The 19669-nt window shown below is 49.3% G+C and overlaps 3 non-coding genes across 3 annotated transcripts in view; all 3 read right to left on the minus strand.

Annotated features, from left to right (window-relative positions):
- Nucleotide 1, minus strand: part of LOC136588927 (U6 spliceosomal RNA) — a 107-nt gene extending 106 nt beyond the window's left edge. The window contains exon 1 of the small nuclear RNA XR_010787717.1: nucleotide 1. This exon is cut by the window's left edge and continues 106 nt beyond it. This is a non-coding gene — a small nuclear RNA (U6 spliceosomal RNA).
- A 5459-nt stretch (nucleotides 2-5460) lies between these two features.
- LOC136588929 (U6 spliceosomal RNA) lies at nucleotides 5461-5567 on the minus strand. The gene has a single exon (XR_010787718.1). It is a non-coding gene; the product is annotated as a U6 spliceosomal RNA (small nuclear RNA).
- A 6939-nt stretch (nucleotides 5568-12506) lies between these two features.
- LOC136588930 (U6 spliceosomal RNA) lies at nucleotides 12507-12613 on the minus strand. Its single transcript, XR_010787719.1, has one exon. It is a non-coding gene; the product is annotated as a U6 spliceosomal RNA (small nuclear RNA).
- Nucleotides 12614-19669: the final 7056 nt, after the last annotated feature.

Consider the following 19669-nt stretch of genomic DNA (forward strand, 5'->3'; position numbering starts at 1 on the left):
CGATACTGCAGACAGCCCCGGCGGTATTTATGGTCCCGCGGGAGAGAAGTTCTTACATTGTGGAGAGATTACTTTTATAAATTAAAAATAATGTATCCTGCTGTGATATTTTACCTAATATGTCATGCCTGTAATAATAAAACCCATTAATATAGAGTATTTTGGCCAAACTGAAGAGCATTTTGTGACAATGTTATATGCAAATGAGAAGAAGCCGCAGTGCATGCTGGGAAGAATGCTGGTCTCGGAATACGGACCTTGTACCACAGAAGGCGCAGCTGGTGTGGAATGTACTGCGGATGACTGCAGCGCTCTGCTTCCATCAGGAGAGCAGCTGCTCACTGCTGCACCACTGGCTGACGGTCACATTAGGACGTGATTGCCGGCTCACACCTACTGCTGCTGGACGTGGCGCTATAGCATTAGGGCTGGGCGTGCAGCAGTGCAGCGCCTTCTGCCCACCGGTCTGCCCTGGCCGGAGTACAGCGATGCGTGCCCTTACCTATCAGCTGACAAGTGTGCTCGGCCGCACACACAAGGGGGTCACAGGAATGTCCCACAACATTGTCACACTTCCATGGCTGCCAGGTCAAATTTATCACCAAGATAACATGTATGGGACCATCTGGGAGACCAACTTCTACAACCTACAACTTTGCATGATCTAAAGGTTCAGTTACATAGCAAATGTGGAGCAATATGCCACAGGATACCATACAGAACCTGTATGCCGCCATGCCCGCCAGTATCACATCTGGTATACAAACTAGAGGCAGGGCAACAGGGTACTAGAGCCTCCATGCCCACCCGTATCACATCTGGTATCCAAGCTAGAGGCAGTGCAACAGGGTACTAGAGCCTCCATGCCCACCTGTATTACATCTTGTATCCAAGCTACAGGTGGTACAACAGGGTACTAGAGCCTCCATGCCTGTCTGTATCACATCTTGTATCCAAGCTAGAGGCAGTACAACAGGGAACTAGAGCCTCCATGCCCGCCCGTATCACATCTGGTATCCAAGCTAGAGGCAGTGCAACAGGGTACTAGAGCCTCCATGCCCACCCGTATCACATCTTGTATCCAAGCTACAGGTGGTACAACAGGGTACTAGAGCCACCATGCCTGCCTGTATCACATCTTGTATCCAAGCTAGAGGTGGTACAACAGGGTACTAGAGCCTCCATGCCTGCCTGTATCACATCTTGTATCCAAGCTAGAGGTGGTACTACAGGGTACTAGAGCCTCCATGCCTGTCTGTATCACATCTTGTATCCAAGCTAGAGGCAGTACAACAGGGTACTAGAGCCTCCATGCCCGCCCGTATCACATCTTGTATCCAAGCTAGAGGCAGTACAACAGGATACTAGAGCATCCATGCCCACCTGTATCACATCTTGTATCCAAGCTAGAGGCGGTACAACAGGGTACTAGAGCCTCCATGCCCACCTGTATCACATCTTGTATCCAAGCTAGAGGCGGTACAACAGGGTACTAGAGCCTCCATGCCCGCCCGTATCACATCTTGTATCCAAGCTAGAGGCGGTACAACAGGGTACTAGAGCCTCCATGCCCGCCTGTATCACATCTTGTATCCAAACTAGAGGCAGTGCAACAGGGTACTAGAGCCTCCATGCCCACCCGTATCACATCTGGTATCCAAGCTAGAGGCAGTGCAACAGGGTACTAGAGCCTCCATGCCCACCCGTATCACATCTTGTATCCAAGCTAGAGGCAGTGCAACAGGGTACTAGAGCCTCCATGCCCACCCGTATCACATCTTGTATCCAAGCTACAGGTGGTACAACAGGGTACTAGAGCCACCATGAATGCCTGTATCACATCTTGTATCCAAGCTAGAGGTGGTACAACAGGGTACTAGAGCCTCCATGCCTGTCTGTATCGCATCTTGTATCCAAGCTAGAGGCAGTACAACAGGGTACTAGAGCCTCCATGCCCACCCGTACCACATCTGGTATCCAAGCTAGAGGCAGTGCAACAGGGTACTAGAGCCTCCATGCCCGCCCGTATCACATCTTGTATTGTGGTGGAAGCCCAGTATATATCTATATGGATCGGTGGGCCTTGGCAGTAGACAGTTGTCAATTTAACATTCTGTATACATATTTGCTTTCTGTCTTGCTACAAATATAATGTTCTTACAGTTATGCAATAGGTACTTCCGCTTATATGAAATATCTGTTTTATAAACTCTGCTGGATGGAATTTAGCACGCAACCAAGATATAAATATATCTGTTTGTCCGGTTGCATGGGTGATTAAAGGAACTAGGAAGTAGACAATGAACCGAATCTGAGACAAGCTTCCGCTTTCAAGTTACCGCGAAAATTTCCCCAGCAACTTTACTGGAAACGTATGCAAATAACATGGGAGGTTTGTGCAATTTATAGTTCATGATGTAACATCCAATCATATCGAAGGAACCACACGTGGCTCCAAGACAACCCACTCATCTCATCCACCACCTGATGGCCAATCACAGATGACCGGAGGATGGAAGAATTGCAAGATGCTTATCCAATAATTAAACAATACGTTGTATCTATGTAATCTTTGACCTGCCCAGATGGGCGGATGTGTTAAACTCTTAAAACAGGCTACACGCCGATCATTAAAGTTAGAATTGAGGAAGCTATGCATGCTGAACCTCGTGTCAGTGTGGAAACTTCTTATGCGCATTATCAATTCAGAATTAATATGGAAGGGTGTAAACATTCCAAATTGAGTAAGCCGTGATTCCGCAAAGGAATTCTACGACAGTATCCAAGCTAGAGACGGTACAACAGGGTACTAGAGCCTCCATGCCCGCCCGTATCACATCTTGTATACAAGCTAGAGGCAGTACAACAGGGTACTAGAGCCTCCATGCCTGTCTGTATCACATCTTGTATCCAAGCTAGAGGCAGTACAACAGGGTACTAGAGCCTCCATGCCTGCCTGTATCACATCTTGTATCCAAGCTAGAGGTAGTTAAACAGGGTACTAGAGCCTCCATGCCTGTCTGTATCACATCTTGTATCCAAGCTAGAGGCAGTACAACAGGATACTAGAGCCTCCATGCCCACCTGTATCACATCTTGTATCCAAGCAAGAGGCGGTACAACAGGGTACTAGAGCCTCCATGCCCGCCTGTATCACATCTTGTATCCAAGCTAGAGGTGGTACAACAGGGTACCAGACCCTCCATGCCCACCCCTATCACTTTTTATATCCAAGCTAGAGGCGGTAGAACAGGGTACTAGAGCCTCCATGCCTGTCTGTATCACATCTTGTATCCAAGCTAGAGGCGGTACAACAGGGTACTAGAGCCTTCATGCCCGCCCGTATCACATCTTGTATCCAAGCTAGAGGCAGTACAACAGGGTACTAGAGCCTCCATGCCCGCCCGTATCACATGTTGTATCCAAGCTAGAGACGGTACAACAGGGTACTAGAGCCTCCATGCCCGCCCGTATCACATCTTGTATCCAAGCTGGAGGCAGTACAACAGGGTACTAGAGCCTCCATGCCCACCCGTATCACATCTTGTATCTAAGCTAGAGACGGTACAACAGGGTACTAGAGCCTCCATGCCCGCCCGTATCACATCTTGTATCCAAGCTAGAGGCGGTACAACAGGGTACTAGAGCCTCCATGCCCACCTGTATCACATCTTGTATCCAAGCTCGAGGCAGTGCAACAGGGTACTAGTACCTCCATGCCCACCCGTATCACATCTGGTATCCAAGCTAGAGGCAGTGCAACAGGGTACTAGAGCCTCCATGCCCACCCATATCACATCTTGTATCCAAGCTAGAGGTGGTACAACAGGGTACTAGAGCCTCCATGCCTGCCTGTATCACATCTTGTATCCAAGCTAGAGGTGGTACAAGAGGGTACTAGAGCCCCCATGCCTGTCTGTATCACATCTTGTATCCAAGCTAGAGGCAGTACAACAGGGTACTAGAGCCTCCATGCCCACCTGTATCACATCTTGTGTCCAAGCTACAGGTGGTACAACAGGGTACTATTGCCTCCATGCCTGCCTGTATCACATCTTGTATCCAAGCTAGAGGCGGTACAACAGGGTACTAGAGCCTCCATGCCCGCCCGTATCACATCTTGTATCCAAGCTAGAGGTGGTACAACAGAGTACTAGAGCCTCCATGCCCGTCTGTATCACATCTTGTATCCAAGCTAGAGGCAGTACAACAGTGTACTAGAGCCTCCATGCCTGCCCGTATCACATCTTGTATCCAAGCTAGAGGCGGTACAACAGGGTACTAGAGCCTCCATGCCCGCCCGTATCACATCTTGTATCCAAGCTAGAGGCGGTACAACAGGGTACTAGAGCCTCCATGCCTGTCTGTATTACATCTTGTATCCAAGCTAGAGGTGGTACAACAGGGTATTAGAGCCTCCATGCCTGTCTATATCACATCTTGTATCCAAGCTAGAGGCGGTACAACAGGGTACTAGAGCCTCCATGCCCACCTGTATCACATCTTGTATCCAAGCTAGAGGCGGTACAACAGGGTACTAGAGCCTCCATGCCCACCCGTATCACATCTTGTATCCAACCTAGAGGCGGTACAACAGGGTACTAGAGCCTCCATGCCCGCCCGTATCACATCTTGTATCCCAGCTAGAGGCGGTACAACAGGGTACTAGAGCCTCCATGCCCGCCTGTATCACATCTTGTATCTAAGCTAGAGGCGGTACAACAGGGTACTGGAGTCTTCGTACAAGGCATCAGTTTTCCGCAATAAGGGTGGTTTCACACAGGCAAGAAAATCGTGCGATTTTCGCCTGATGCGATAGTCAGTAAAAAAGCAGATTATGAAACCAACGGTTTCCTTCCCATCTGTGATGTTTTCACTGATGTGATGTTGAGAGAACAAAAAATAACGGCTGCTCTATCTTTCTGCGATGTGCGATTCTTTTTATCTCCCAGGTTTCGCTATGGAGCCGCTCCTTTTTATCGCCTCGCAATGCAACAAGATTGTGTTGCGATGCAATTTTGATAATGGAAAGTCCTATTCATTTTCGCAATAAAAAATTGTACATTTTTTATCGCGCAATTTTATTGTGGCCGTCAGCACTGCGATGGGAGATTATTCTAAAAAAAAAGCATTGCTGGCAACCAAATATTGCAGACACAAAATAGGGGGTCGCCCGTGTGAAAGTCGCCTAAATGATCCTTTTACTCCGATATTGTAATCACTCACTTATAACAACGTTACAATCACACAGACAAAAGTGTCATCCCACAACTTCTGGGGGGGGTTACACTGTACGTGGTTATGGCGCCTCGGGTACATTTGCTGTATGCCTGTAGTCACATGGCACAAAAAATACACCTTTTAGTGGTGGCACCGTGAGACAATTATTATTATTACTCCAAGTTAAAACCTATAAGGAGAAAAAAATTTTTTTTTTTGTTCTAATTGAAGAATCGGTGCAAAAATATGGAACGCCTCACGAATTTGCGTGTCATCCTTGCGCAGGGGCCATGCTAATCTTCTCTGTATCGTTCCAATTTTAGTATATGTGCTGCCGAAGCAAGCACGATACTGCAGACAGCCCCGGCGGTATTTATGGTCCCGCGGGAGAGAAGTTCTTACATTGTGGAGAGATTACTTTTATAAATTAAAAATAATGTATCCTGCTGTGATATTTTACCTAATATGTCATGCCTGTAATAATAAAACCCATTAATATAGAGTATTTTGGCCAAACTGAAGAGCATTTTGTGACAATGTTATATGCAAATGAGAAGAAGCCGCAGTGCATGCTGGGAAGAATGCTGGTCTCGGAATACGGACCTTGTACCACAGAAGGCGCAGCTGGTGTGGAATGTACTGCGGATGACTGCAGCGCTCTGCTTCCATCAGGAGAGCAGCTGCTCACTGCTGCACCACTGGCTGACGGTCACATTAGGACGTGATTGCCGGCTCACGCCTACTGCTGCTGGACGTGGCGCTATAGCATTAGGGCTGGGCGTGCAGCAGTGCAGCGCCTTCTGCCCACCGGTCTGCCCTGGCCGGAGTACAGCGATGCGTGCCCTTACCTATCAGCTGACAAGTGTGCTCGGCCGCACACACAAGGGGGTCACAGGAATGTCCCACAACATTGTCACACTTCCATGGCTGCCAGGTCAAATTTATCACCAAGATAACATGTATGGGACCATCTGGGAGACCAACTTCTACAACCTACAACTTTGCATGATCTAAAGGTTCAGTTACATAGCAAATGTGGAGCAATATGCCACAGGATACCATACAGAACCTGTATGCCGCCATGCCCGCCAGTATCACATCTGGTATACAAACTAGAGGCAGGGCAACAGGGTACTAGAGCCTCCATGCCCACCCGTATCACATCTGGTATCCAAGCTAGAGGCAGTGCAACAGGGTACTAGAGCCTCCATGCCCACCTGTATTACATCTTGTATCCAAGCTACAGGTGGTACAACAGGGTACTAGAGCCTCCATGCCTGTCTGTATCACATCTTGTATCCAAGCTAGAGGCAGTACAACAGGGAACTAGAGCCTCCATGCCCGCCCGTATCACATCTGGTATCCAAGCTAGAGGCAGTGCAACAGGGTACTAGAGCCTCCATGCCCACCCGTATCACATCTTGTATCCAAGCTACAGGTGGTACAACAGGGTACTAGAGCCACCATGCCTGCCTGTATCACATCTTGTATCCAAGCTAGAGGTGGTACAACAGGGTACTAGAGCCTCCATGCCTGCCTGTATCACATCTTGTATCCAAGCTAGAGGTGGTACTACAGGGTACTAGAGCCTCCATGCCTGTCTGTATCACATCTTGTATCCAAGCTAGAGGCAGTACAACAGGGTACTAGAGCCTCCATGCCCGCCCGTATCACATCTTGTATCCAAGCTAGAGGCGGTACAACAGGGTACTAGAGCCTCCATGCCCACCTGTATCACATCTTGTATCCAAGCTAGAGGCGGTACAACAGGGTACTAGAGCCTCCATGCCCGCCCGTATCACATCTTGTATCCAAGCTAGAGGCGGTACAACAGGGTACTAGAGCCTCCATGCCCGCCTGTATCACATCTTGTATCCAAACTAGAGGCAGTGCAACAGGGTACTAGAGCCTCCATGCCCACCCGTATCACATCTGGTATCCAAGCTAGAGGCAGTGCAACAGGGTACTAGAGCCTCCATGCCCACCCGTATCACATCTTGTATCCAAGCTAGAGGCAGTGCAACAGGGTACTAGAGCCTCCATGCCCACCCGTATCACATCTTGTATCCAAGCTACAGGTGGTACAACAGGGTACTAGAGCCACCATGAATGCCTGTATCACATCTTGTATCCAAGCTAGAGGTGGTACAACAGGGTACTAGAGCCTCCATGCCTGTCTGTATCGCATCTTGTATCCAAGCTAGAGGCAGTACAACAGGGTACTAGAGCCTCCATGCCCACCCGTACCACATCTGGTATCCAAGCTAGAGGCAGTGCAACAGGGTACTAGAGCCTCCATGCCCGCCCGTATCACATCTTGTATTGTGGTGGAAGCCCAGTATATATCTATATGGATCGGTGGGCCTTGGCAGTAGACAGTTGTCAATTTAACATTCTGTATACATATTTGCTTTATGTCTTGCTACAAATATAATGTTCTTACAGTTATGCAATAGGTACTTCCGCTTATATGAAATATCTGTTTTATAAACTCTGCTGGATGGAATTTAGCACGCAACCAAGATATAAATATATCTGTTTGTCCGGTTGCATGGGTGATTAAAGGAACTAGGAAGTAGACAATGAACCGAATCTGAGACAAGCTTCCGCTTTCAAGTTACCGCGAAAATTTCCCCAGCAACTTTACTGGAAACGTATGCAAATAACATGGGAGGTTTGTGCAATTTATAGTTCATGATGTAACATCCAATCATATCGAAGGAACCACACGTGGCTCCAAGACAACCCACTCATCTCATCCACCACCTGATGGCCAATCACAGATGACCGGAGGATGGAAGAATTGCAAGATGCTTATCCAATAATTAAACAATACGTTGTATCTATGTAATCTTTGACCTGCCCAGATGGGCGGATGTGTTAAACTCTTAAAACAGGCTACACGCCGATCATTAAAGTTAGAATTGAGGAAGCTATGCATGCTGAACCTCGTGTCAGTGTGGAAACTTCTTATGCGCATTATCAATTCAGAATTAATATGGAAGGGTGTAAACATTCCAAATTGAGTAAGCCGTGATTCCGCAAAGGAATTCTACGACAGTATCCAAGCTAGAGACGGTACAACAGGGTACTAGAGCCTCCATGCCCGCCCGTATCACATCTTGTATACAAGCTAGAGGCAGTACAACAGGGTACTAGAGCCTCCATGCCCACCCGTATCACATCTTGTATCCAAGCTAGAGGCGGTACAACAGGGTACTAGAGCCTCCATGCCCGCCCGTATCACATCTTGTATCCAAGCTAGAGGCGGTACAACAGGGTACTAGAGCCTCCATGCCTGTCTGTATCACATCTTGTATCCAAGCTAGAGGCAGTACAACAGGGTACTAGAGCCTCCATGCCCACCTGTATCACATCTTGTATCCAAGCTACAGGTGGTACAACAGGGTACTAGAGCCTCCATGCCTGCCTGTATCACATCTTGTATCCAAGCTAGAGGCAATACAACAGGGTACTAGAGCCTCCATGCCCGCCCGTATCACATCTTGTATCCAAGCTAGAGGCGGTACAACAGGATACTAGAGCCTCCATGCCCACCTGTATCACATCTTGTATCCAAGCTAGAGGCGGTACAACAGGGTACTAGAGCCTCCATGCCCGCCTGTATCACATCTTGTATCCAAGCTAGAGGCGGTACAACAGGGTATTAGAGCCTCCATGCCTATCTATATCACATCTTGTATCCAAGCTAGAGGCGGTACAACAGGGTACTAGAGCCTCCATGCCCACCTGTATCACATCTTGTATCCAAGCTAGAGGCGGTACAACAGGGTACTAGAGCCTCCATGCCCGCCCGTATCACATCTTGTATCCAAGCTAGAGGCAGTACAACAGGGTACTAGAGCCTCCGTGCCTGCCCGGATCACATCTTGTATCCAAGCTAGAGGCGGTACAACAGGGTACTAGAGCCTCCATGCCCGCCCGTATCACATCTTGTATCCAAGCTAGAGGCGGTACAACAGGGTACTAGAGCCTCCATGCCCGCCTGTATCACATCTTGTATCCAAGCTAGAGAGAATACAACAGGGTACTAGAGCCTCCATGCCCGCCCGTATCACATCTTGTATCCAAGCTAGAGGCGGTACAACAGGGTACTAGAGCCTCCATGCCCGCCTGTATCACATCTTGTATCCAACCTAGAGGCGGTACAACAGGGTACTAGAGCCTCCATGCCTGTCTGTATCACATCTTGTATCCAAGCTAGAGGTGGTACAACAGGGTATTAGAGCCTCCATGCCTATCTATATCACATCTTGTATCCAAGCTAGAGGCGGTACAACAGGGTACTAGAGCCTCCATGCCCACCTGTATCACATCTTGTATCCAAGCTAGAGGCGGTACAACAGGGTACTAGAGCCTCCATGCCGGCCTGTATCACATCTTGTATCCAAGCTAGAGGCGGTACAACAGGGTACTAGAGCCTCCATGCCCGCCCGTATCACATCTTGTATCCAAGCTACAGGTGGTACAACAGGGTACTAGAGCCTCCATGCCTGTCTGTATCACATCTTGTATCCAAGCTAGAGGCAGTACAACAGGGTACTAGAGCCTCCATGCCCGCCCGTATCACATCTTGTATCCAAGCTAGAGGCGGTACAACAGGGTACTAGAGCCTCCATGCCCGCCCGTATCACATCTTGTATCCAAGCTAGAGGCGGTACAACAGGGTACTAGAGCCTCCATGCCCACCTGTATCACATCTTGTATCCAAGCTAGAGGCAGTACAACAGGGTACTAGAGCCTCCATGCCTGTCTGTATCACATCTTGTATCCAAGCTAGAGGTGGTACAACAGGGTATTAGAGCCTCCATGCCTGTCTATATCACATCTTGTATCCAAGCTAGAGGCGGTACAACAGGGTACTAGAGCCTCCATGCCCACCTGTATCACATCTTGTATCCAAGCTAGAGGCGGTACAACAGGGTACTAGAGCCTCCATGCCCGCCCGTATCACATCTTGTATCCAAGCTAGAGGCGGTACAACAGGGTACCAGAGCCTCCATGTCCGCCTGTATCACATCTTGTATCCAAGCTAGAGGCGGTACTACAGGGTACTAGAGCCTCCATGCCCGCCCGTATCACATCTTGTATCCAAGCTAGAGGCGGTACAACAGGGTACTAGAGCCTCCATGCCCGCCTGTATCACATCTTGTATCCAAGCTAGAGGCAGTACAACAGGGTACTAGAGCCTCCATGACCGCCCGTATCACATCTTGTATCCAAGCTAGAGGCGGTACAACAGGGTACTAGAGCCTCCATGCCCGCCTGTATCACATCTTGTATCCAACCTAGAGGCGGTACTACAGGGTACTAGAGCCTCCATGCCTGTCTGTATCACATCTTGTATCCAAGCTAGAGGTGGTACAACAGGGTATTAGAGCCTCCATGCCTATCTATATCACATCTTGTATCCAAGCTAGAGGCGGTACAACAGGGTACTAGAGCCTCCATGCCCACCTGTATCACATCTTGTATCCAAGCTAGAGGCGGTACAACAGGGTACTAGAGCCTCCATGCCCGCCCGTATCACATCTTGTATCCAACCTAGAGGCGGTACAACAGGGTACTAGAGCCTCCATGCCCGCCCGTATCACATCTTGTATCCAAGCTAGAGGCGGTACAACAGGGTACTAGAGCCTCCATGCCCGCCCGTATCACATCTTGTATCCAAGCTAGAGGCGGTACAACAGGGTACTAGAGCCTCCATGCCCACCTGTATCACATCTTGTATCCAAGCTAGAGGCAGTACAACAGGGTACTAGAGCCTCCATGCCTGTCTGTATCACATCTTGTATCCAAGCTACAGGTGGTACAACAGGGTATTAGAGCCTCCATGCCTGTCTATATCACATCTTGTATCCAAGCTAGAGGCGGTACAACAGGGTACTAGAGCCTCCATGCCCACCTGTATCACATCTTGTATCCAAGCTAGAGGCGGTACAACAGGGTACTAGAGCCTCCATGCCCGCCCGTATCACATCTTGTATCCAAGCTAGAGGCGGTACTACAGGGTACTAGAGCCTCCATGCCCGCCCGTATCACATCTTGTATCGAAGCTAGAGGCGGTACAACAGGGTACTAGAGCCTCCATGCCCGCCTGTATCACATCTTGTATCCAAGCTAGAGGCAGTACAACAGGGTACTAGAGCCTCCATGACCGCCCGTATCACATCTTGTATCCAAGCTAGAGGCGGTACAACAGGGTACTAGAGCCTCCATGCCCGCCTGTATCACATCTTGTATCCAACCTAGAGGCGGTACTACAGGGTACTAGAGCCTCCATGCCCGCCCGTATCACATCTTGTATCCCAGCTAGAGGCGGTACAACAGGGTACTAGAGCCTCTATGCCCGCCTGTATCACATCTTGTATCCAAGCTAGAGGCGGTACAACAGGGTACTAGAGCCTCTATGCCTGCCTGTATCACATCTTGTATCCAAGCTAGAGGCGGTACAACAGGGTACTAGAGCCTCCATGCCCGCCTGTATCAAATCTTGTATCTAAGCTAGAGGCGGTACAACAGGGTACTGGAGTCTGCGTACAAGGCATCAGTTTTCCGCAATAAGGGTGGTTTCACACAGGCAAGAAAATCATGCGATTTTCGCCTGATGCGATCGTTGGTTTCATAATCTGCTTTTTTACTGACTGTTTCCTTCCCATCTGTGATGTTTTCACTGATGTTGAGAGAACAAAAAATAACGGCTGCTCTATCTTTCAGCGATGTGCGATTCTTTTTATCTCCCAGGTTTCGCTATGGAGCCGCTCCTTTTTATCGCCTCGCAATGCAACAAGATTGTGTTGCGATGCAATTTTGATAATGGAAAGTCCTATTCATTTTCGCAATAAAAAATTGTACATTTTTTATCGCGCAATTTTATTGTGGCCGTCAGCACTGCGATGGGAGATTATTCTAAAAAAAAAGCATTGCTGGCAACCAAATATTGCAGACACAAAATAGGGGGTCGCCCGTGTGAAAGTCGCCTAAATGATCCTTTTACTCCGATATTGTAATCACTCACTTATAACAACGTTACAATCACACAGACAAAAGTGTCATCCCACAACTTCTGGGGGGGGTTACACTGTACGTGGTTATGGCGCCTCGGGTACATTTGCTGTATGCCTGTAGTCACATGGCACAAAAAATACACCTTTTAGTGGTGGCACCGTGAGACAATTATTATTATTACTCCAAGTTAAAACCTATAAGGAGAAAAAAATGTTATGTTAGAATTTTTTTTTAAATTCTAATTGAAGAATCGGTGCAAAAATATGGAACGCCTCACGAATTTGCGTGTCATCCTTGCGCAGGGGCCATGCTAATCTTCTCTGTATCGTTCCAATTTTAGTATATGTGCTGCCGAAGCAAGCACGATACTGCAGACAGCCCCGGCGGTATTTATGGTCCCGCGGGAGAGAAGTTCTTACATTGTGGAGAGATTACTTTTATAAATTAAAAATAATGTATCCTGCTGTGATATTTTACCTAATATGTCATGCCTGTAATAATAAAACCCATTAATATAGAGTATTTTGGCCAAACTGAAGAGCATTTTGTGACAATGTTATATGCAAATGAGAAGCCGCAGTGCATGCTGGGAAGAATGCTGGTCTCGGAATACGGACCTTGTACCACAGAAGGCGCAGCTGGTGTGGAATGTACTGCGGATGACTGCAGCGTTCTGCTTCCATCAGGAGAGCAGCTGCTCACTGCTGCACCACTGGCTGACGGTCACATTAGGACGTGATTGCCGGCTCACGCCTACTGCTGCTGGACGTGGCGCTATAGCATTAGGGCTGGGCGTGCAGCAGTGCAGCGCCTTCTGCCCACCGGTCTGCCCTGGCCGGAGTACAGCGATGCGTGCCCTTACCTATCAGCTGACAAGTGTGCTCGGCCGCACACACAAGGGGGTCACAGGAATGTCCCACAACATTGTCACACTTCCGTGGCTGCCAGGTCAAATTTATCACCAAGATAACATGTATGGGACCATCTGGGAGACCAACTTCTACAACCTACAACTTTGCATGATCTAAAGGTTCAGTTACATAGCAAATGTGGAGCAATATGCCACAGGATACCATACAGAACCTGTATGCCGCCATGCTCGCCAGTATCACATCTGGTATACAAACTAGAGGCAGTGCAACAGGGTACTAGAGCCTCCATGCCCACCCATATCACATCTGGTATCCAAGCTAGAGGCAGTGCAACAGGGTACTAGAGCCTCCATGCCCACCTGTATTACATCTTGTATCCAAGCTACAGGTGGTACAACAGGGTACTAGAGCCTCCATGCCTGTCTGTATCACATCTTGTATCCAAGCTAGAGGCAGTACAACAGGGAACTAGAGCCTCCATGCCCACCCGTATCACATCTGGTATCCAAGCTAGAGGCAGTGCAACAGGGTACTAGAGTCTCCATGCCCACCCGTATCACATCTTGTATCCAAGCTACAGGTGGTACAACAGGGTACTAGAGCCTCCATGCCTGCCTGTATCACATCTTGTATCCAAGCTAGAGGTGGTACAACAGGGTACTAGAGCCTCCATGCCTGCCTGTATCACATCTTGTATCCAAGCTAGAGGTGGTACAACAGGGGACTAGAGCCTCCATGCCTGTCTGTATCACATCTTGTATCCAAGCTAGAGGCAGTACAACAGGGTACTAGAGCCTCCATGCCCGCCCGTATCACATCTTGTATCCAACCTAGAGGCGGTACTACAGGGTACTAGAGCCTCCATGCCTGTCTGTATCACATCTTGGATCCAAGCTAGAGGTGGTACAACAGGGTATTAGAGCCTCCATGCCTATCTATATCACATCTTGTATCCAAGCTAGAGGCGGTACAACAGGGTACTAGAGCCTCCATGCCCACCTGTATCACATCTTGTATCCAAGCTAGAGGCGGTACAACAGGGTACTAGAGCCTCCATGCCGGCCTGTATCACATCTTGTATCCAAGCTAGAGGCGGTACAACAGGGTACTAGAGCCTCCATGCCCGCCCGTATCACGTCTTGTATCCAAGCTACAGGTGGTACAACAGGGTACTAGAGCCTCCATGCCTGTCTGTATCACATCTTGTATCCAAGCTAGAGGCAGTACAACAGTGTACTAGAGCCTCGATGCCCGCCTGTATCACATCTTGTATCCAAGCTAGAGGCGGTACAACAGGGTACTAGAGCCTCCATGCCCGCCCGTATCACATCTTGTATCCAAGCTAGAGGCGGTACAACAGGGTACTAGAGCCTCCATGCCCACCTGTATCACATCTTGTATCCAAGCTAGAGGCAGTACAACAGGGTGCTAGAGGCAGTACAACAGGGTACTAGAGCCTCCATGCCTGTCTGTATCACATCTTGTATCCAAGCTAGAGGTGGTACAACAGGGTATTAGAGCCTCCATGCCTGTCTATATCACATCTTGTATCCAAGCTAGAGGCGGTACAACAGGGTACTAGAGCCTCCATGCCCACCTGTATCACATCTTGTATCCAAGCTAAAGGCGGTACAACAGGGTACTAGAGCCTCCATGCCCGCCTGTATCACATCTTGTATCCAAGCTAGAGGCGGTACAACAGGGTACTAGAGCCTCCATGTCCGCCTGTATCACATCTTGTATCCAAGCTAGAGGCGGTACTACAGGGTACTAGAGCCTCCATGCCCGCCCGTATCACATCTTGTATCCAAGCTAGAGGCGGTACAACAGGGTACTAGAGCCTCCATGCCCGCCTGTATCACATCTTGTATCCAAGCTAGAGGCAGTACAACAGGGTACTAGAGCCTCCATGACCGCCCGTATCACATCTTGTATCCAAGCTAGAGGCGGTACAACAGGGTACTAGAGCCTCCATGCCCGCCTGTATCACATCTTGAATCCAACCTAGAGGCGGTACTACAGGGTACTAGAGCCTCCATGCCTGTCTGTATCACATCTTGTATCCAAGCTAGAGGTGGTACAACAGGGTATTAGAGCCTCCATGCCTGTCTATATCACATCTTGTATCCAAGCTAGAGGCGGTACAACAGGGTACTAGAGCCTCCATGCCCACCTGTATCACATCTTGTATCCAAGCTAGAGGCGGTACAACAGGGTACTAGAGCCTCCATGCCCGCCTGTATCACATCTTGTATCCAAGCTAGAGGCGGTACAACAGGGTACTAGAGCCTCCATGTCCGCCTGTATCACATCTTGTATCCAAGCTAGAGGCGGTACTACAGGGTACTAGAGCCTCCATGCCCGCCCGTATCACATCTTGTATCCAAGCTAGAGGCGGTACAACAGGGTACTAGAGCCTCCATGCCCGCCTGTATCACATCTTGTATCCAAGCTAGAGGCAGTACAACAGGGTACTAGAGCCTCCATGACCGCCCGTATCACATCTTGTATCCAAGCTAGAGGCGGTACAACAGGGTACTAGAGCCTCCATGCCCGCCTGTATCACATCTTGAATCCAACCTAGAGGCGGTACTACAGGGTACTAGAGCCTCCATGCCTGTCTGTATCACATCTTGTATCCAAGCTAGAGGTGGTACAACAGGGTATTAGAGCCTCCATGCCTATCTATATCACATCTTGTATCCAAGCTAGAGGCGGTACAACAGGGTACTAGAGCCTCCATGCCCACCTGTATCACATCTTATATCCAAGCTAGAGGCGGTACAACAGGGTACTAGAGCCTCCATGCCTGTCTGTATCACATCTTGTATCCAAGCTAGAGGCAGTACAACAGTGTACTAGAGCCTCCATGCCCGCCCGTATCACATCTTGTATCCAAGCTAGAGGCGGTACAACAGGGTACTGGAGCCTCCATGCCCGCCCGTATCACATCTTGTATCCAAGCTAGAGGCGGTACAACAGGGTACTAGAGCCTCCATGCCCACCTGTATCACATCTTGTATCCAAGCTAGAGGCAGTACAACAGGGTACTAGAGCCTCCATGCCTGTCTGTATCACATCTTGTATCCAAGCTAGAGGTGGTACAACAGGGTATTAGAGCCTCCATGCCTGTCTATATCACATCTTGTATCCAAGCTAGAGGCGGTACAACAGGGTACTAGAGCCTCCATGCCCACCTGTATCACATCTTGTATCCAAGCTAGAGGCGGTACAACAGGGTACTAGAGCCTCCATGCCCGCCCGTATCACATCTTGTATCCAAGCTAGAGGCGGTACAACAGGGTACTAGAGCCTCCATGTCCGCCTGTATCACATCTTGTATCCAAGCTAGAGGCAGTACAACAGGGTACTAGAGCCTCCATGCCTGTCTGTATCACATCTTGTATCCAAGCTAGAGGTGGTACAACAGGGTATTAGAGCCTCCATGCCTGTCTATATCACATCTTGTATCCAAGCTAGAGGCGGTACAACAGGGTACTAGAGCCTCCATGCCCACCTGTATCACATCTTGTATCCAAGCTAGAGGCGGTACAACAGGGTACTAGAGCCTCCATGCCCGCCCGTATCACATCTTGTATCCAACCTAGAGGCGGTACAACAGGGTACTAGAGCCTCCATGCCCGCCCGTATCACATCTTGTATCCCAGCTAGAGGCGGTACAACAGGGTATTAGAGCCTCTATGCCCACCCGTATCACATCTTGTATCCAAGCTACAGGTGGTACAACAGGGTACTAGAGCCTGCATGCCTGCCTGTATCACATCTTGTATCCAAGCTAGAGGTGGTACAACAGGGTACTAGAGCCTCCATGCCTGTCTGTATCACATCTTGTATCCAAGCTAGAGGCAGTACAACAGGGTACTAGAGCTTCCATGCCCACCCGTATCACATCTTGTATCAAAGCTAGAGGCAGTACAACAGGATACTAGAGCATCCATGCCCACCTGTATCACATCTTGTATCCAAGCTAGAGGCGGTACAACAGGGTACTAGAGCCTCCATGCCCGCCTGTATCACATCTTGTATCCAAGCTAGAGGCGGTACAACAGGGTACTAGAGCCTCCATGCCCGCCTGTATCACATCTTGTATCCAAGCTAGAGGCAGTACAACAGGGTACTATAGCCTCCATGCCCGCCCGTATCACATCTTGTATCCAAGCTAGAGGCGGTACAACAGGGTACTAGAGCCTCCATGCCCGCCTGTATCACATCTTGTATCCAACCTAGAGGCGGTACTACAGGGTACTAGAGCCTCCATGCCTGTCTGTATCACATCTTGTATCCAAGTTAAAGGTGGTACAACAGGGTATTAGAGCCTCCATGCCTATCTATATCACATCTTGTATCCAAGCTAGAGGCGGTACAACAGGGTACTAGAGCCTCCATGCCCACCTGTATCACATCTTGTATCCAAGCTAGAGGCAGTGCAACAGGGTACTAGAGCCTCCATGCCGGCCTGTATCACATCTCGTATCCAAGCTAGAGGCGGTACAACAGGGTACTAGAGCCTCCATGCCCGCCCGTATCACATCTTGTATCCAAGCTACAGGTGGTACAACAGGGTACTAGAGCCTCCATGCCTGTCTGTATGACATCTTGTATCCAAGCTAGAGGCAGTACAACAGTGTACTAGAGCCTCCATGCCCGCCCGTATCACATCTTGTATCCAAGCTAGAGGCGGTACAACAGGGTACTAGAGCCTCCATGCCCGCCCGTATCACATCTTGTATCCAAGCTAGAGGCGGTACAACAGGGTACTAGAGCCTCCATGCCCACCTGTATCACATCTTGTATCCAAGCTAGAGGCAGTACCACAGGGTACTAGAGCCTCCATGCCTGTCTGTATCACATCTTGTATCCAAGCTAGAGGTGGTACAACAGGGTATTAGAGCCTCCATGCCTGTCTATATCACATCTTGTATCCAAGCTAGAGGCGGTACAACAGGGTACTAGAGCCTCCATGCCCACCTGTATCACATCTTGTATCCAAGCTAGAGGCGGTACAACAGGGTACTAGAGCCTCCATGCCCGCCCGTATCACATCTTGTATCCAAGCTAGAGGCAGTACAACAGGGAACTAGAGCCTCCATGCCCACCCGTATCACATCTGGTATCCAAGCTAGAGGCAGTGCAACGGGGTACTAGAGTCTCCATGCCCACCCGTATCACATCTTGTATCCAAGCTACAGGTGGCACAACAGGGTACTAGAGCCTCCATGCCTGCCTGTATCACATCTTGTATCCAAGCTAGAGGTGGTACAACAGGGTACTAGAGCCTCCATGCCTGCCTGTATCACATCTTGTATCCAAGCTAGAGGTGGTACAACAGGGGACTAGAGCCTCCATGCCTGTCTGTATCACATCTTGTATCCAAGCTAGAGGCAGCACAACAGGGTACTAGAGCCTCCATGCCCGCCCGTATCACATCTTGTATCCAAGCTAGAGGTGGTACAACAGGGTACTAGAGCCTCCATGCCCGCCTGTATCACATCTTGTATCCAACCTAGAGGCGGTACTACAGGGTACTAGAGCCTCCATGCCTGTCTGTATCACATCTTGTATCCAAGCTAGAGGTGGTACAACAGGGTATTAGAGCCTCCATGCCAATCTATATCACATCTTGTATCCAAGCTAGAGGCGGTACAACAGGGTACTAGAGCCTCCATGCCCATCTGTATCACATCTTGTATCCAAGCTAGAGGCGGTACAACAGGGTACTAGAGCCTCCATGCCGGCCTGTATCACATCTTGTATCCAAGCTAGAGGCGGTACAACAGGGTACTAGAGCCTCCATGCCCGCCCGTATCACATCTTGTATCCAAGCTACAGGTGGTACAACAGGGTACTAGAGCCTCCATGCCTGTCTGTATCACATCTTGTATCCAAGCTAGAGGCAGTACAACAGTGTACTAGAGCCTCCATGCCCGCCCGTATCACATCTTGTATCCAAGCTAGAGGCGGTACAACAGGGTACTAGAGCCTCCATGCCCGCCCGTATCACATCTTGTATCCAAGCTAGAGGTGGTACAACAGGGTACTAGAGCCTCCATGCCCACCTGTATCACATCTTGTATCCAAGCTAGAGGCAGTACAACAGGGTACTAGAGCCTCCATGCCTGTCTGTATCACATCTTGTATCCAAGCTAGAGGTGGTACAACAGGGTATTAGAGCCTCCATGCCTGTCTATATCACATCTTGTATCCAAGCTAGAGGCGGTACAACAGGGTACTAGAGCCTCCATGCCCACCTGTATCACATCTTGTATCCAAGCTAGAGGCGGTACAACAGGGTACTAGAGCCTCCATGCCCGCCCGTATCACATCTTGTATCCAAGCTAGAGGCGGTACAACAGGGTACTAGAGCCTCCATGTCCGCCTGTATCACATCTTGTATCCAAGCTAGAGGCAGTACAACAGGGTACTAGAGCCTCCATGACCGCCCGTATCACATCTTGTATCCAAGCTAGAGGCGGTACAACAGGGTACTAGAGCCTCCATGCCCGCCTGTATCACATCTTGTATCCAAC

This window comes from Eleutherodactylus coqui, chromosome 13 (genome assembly GCF_035609145.1).
Source record: "Eleutherodactylus coqui strain aEleCoq1 chromosome 13, aEleCoq1.hap1, whole genome shotgun sequence".
Taxonomy (NCBI): Eukaryota; Metazoa; Chordata; class Amphibia; order Anura; family Eleutherodactylidae; genus Eleutherodactylus; species Eleutherodactylus coqui.